The sequence below is a fragment of the Triticum dicoccoides genome, chromosome 3B (assembly GCF_002162155.2).
Source record: "Triticum dicoccoides isolate Atlit2015 ecotype Zavitan chromosome 3B, WEW_v2.0, whole genome shotgun sequence".
Classification (NCBI taxonomy): Eukaryota; Viridiplantae; Streptophyta; class Magnoliopsida; order Poales; family Poaceae; genus Triticum; species Triticum dicoccoides.
This window is the reverse complement of record NC_041385.1, coordinates 790,849,349-790,851,608: the sequence shown is the minus strand read 5'-3', so window position 1 is coordinate 790,851,608 and position 2,260 is coordinate 790,849,349.

Genomic DNA, 2,260 nt, shown 5'->3' with positions numbered 1-2,260 from the left:
TATTTGATCCACCATCACCCTAGCATATCCTTATGGAATCGGCTGGCCGTGGTAGGTTGAGCCAGGTTCATTAGGTATAACAGAGCCAATAGCCACCTTGACTTTCAATGTCAACCATCGCGTCATAAGGTGGCAATGTTGAGACTCCGTGATAGCATCCACGTGGTAGCTAGCAGGAACCGTGAAGACATGCTCCAGCTGCTGAGTCTGCTTGGTGGAAGCCATGCTGCTTCTCCGCTGAGATGGCGGGGTAGCTTCAGGGAAAGCTTCGGCAGGTCGTTTGCTGCAATCTGCTTCGCGTTCCTCTAGCCCTTCTACCCTTTCGTGCAGCGCCTGTAGTTGGCTATGCTCCACTTTCTTCCTCCTCTCCTGGGTTTTGTAACCCCCTGCGTCCAGAAACCCAGCCTTCCACGGAAGGGAGCCTGGCGTGCCTCGTGTCCGTCTAGGGTGCTCAGGATTCCCGAGGGCCACTGTGAGATCGACGTTCTCTCTGTCTGGAATGAACGTCCCTTGCTGCGCTTTCTCGATATACTCCTGAAGCCTCCTGAAGGGTATTCACAGTTGCTCTTTCGTCCAAACGCACTTCCCTAATACAGGGTCCAAGGTTCCGCCAACCCCGAAGAACCAAGTCCGGCAACGGTCTGGCCAGTTCAATGTCTCTGGTTCGACCCCTTTAGCAATCATGTCATTCTCAGCCTTGTCCCATAAAGGTCGGGCTTTGAGGTAACCACCTGACCCCGTGTGATGGTGATGCTTCTTCTTTGCAGCATTAATCTTGTTTGTCACTCACATCTTCTTACACTTTTCGGATGTCTTGTGGGCCACAAATGCGGGCCATTGATCTCTGATCTTCTCATACTTTCTGATGAATTCTGGTGTCTTTTCTTTGTCGACAAACATTTTCAGCTCATTCTTCCACATCCTGAATAGTTTTTCCATGTTCTTAAGAGCATGAGACTTGATCAATTGCTCTTTAACTAGCTTCTCCAAATCCTCCTCTAGCGGTACACTAGTAGAAAAGGGGGCATTGGTCCAGGTCGGGTCAGCCCATTAGTCCCGGTTCAATCCAGAACCGGGACCAATGGGGGCATTGGACCCGGATCGTGAGCCCCGGGGGCCGGCCGTGCCACGTGGGCCATTGGTCCCGGTTCGTCTGGACCTTTTGGTCCCGGTTGGTGGGACGAACAGGGACCAATGTGCCTTGCTCCTGGCCCACCACCATTGGTCCCGGTTGGTGCCACGAACCAGGACCAAAGGTTTCCCTTTAGTCCCGGTTCACACAACCAACCGGGACTAAAGCGTTGGTGCTCGTTGCGGCTAGAGTTTAGTCCCACCTCGCCAACCGAAGGGGGCTCACACCGGTTTATAAGCCCCTCCCTCTCTGCCTTGTTGAGCTCGTCTCAAAATGAAAATAGATGCCCTTATACAGGAAATTTGACCTAAATTCATACTGAATTTCTCTGAAGTTAGTAGAAATTTATTATGAATTTAGGTTGATTTTTCTCTATAAGCGCATCCATTCTCATTTCTGAGTAGTTTTTTATATAGTTTTTTTTCTTTTCTGCTATATTTATTTTTTTCTATTTATTTCTGAGTTGTAATAAGTCATTAAAAATAAAAAAGATTTTAGTAAAGTTAATCACAACTATTTTTTCTTCTATTTATTTCTGAGTAGTTTTTTATATAGTTTTTTTTCTTTTCTGCTATATTTATTTTTTCTATTTATTTCTGTGTGGTAGTAAGTCATTAAAAATAAAAAAGAGGCGCAATGCTAGTTAATTCGCTTCAAGCCTTTCGGAATAGTGTAAACTGCACTGCACATAGCTCCGTACAGTCTACCCTATTCTTCAAGGCTTGAAGCGAACCAACGTGCAGGTGAGCATTGAGCCTCTTCTTCATCGTCTCTGCACTCAGGGCTTATAAACAGCTGCGAGTGCCTCTCGGTTGGCGAGGTGGGACTAAAAAAACCCACTAGTGAAACCATCATAGATAAGTAATTAGACGGGCCAATTGGTACCGGTTGGTGGCTCGAAACGGGACAAATGCCCCTCTTTAGTCTTATGGTTCGGCCCTCGTGATACCATGCCAACTTTCAACTTTCAGCTTTTTCAGAGTTCATTTGAAATGCTTTAATGCAGAAAATAAAAGAAAATAAATAATGCAGAAAACAAAAAAAAAACTGGAAAAAAATAAAATAAATAAAGCAAAAAGAAAATAAAAAAAGTGTATTCAAATTTGAAAACTAATGGCACTAACAGAA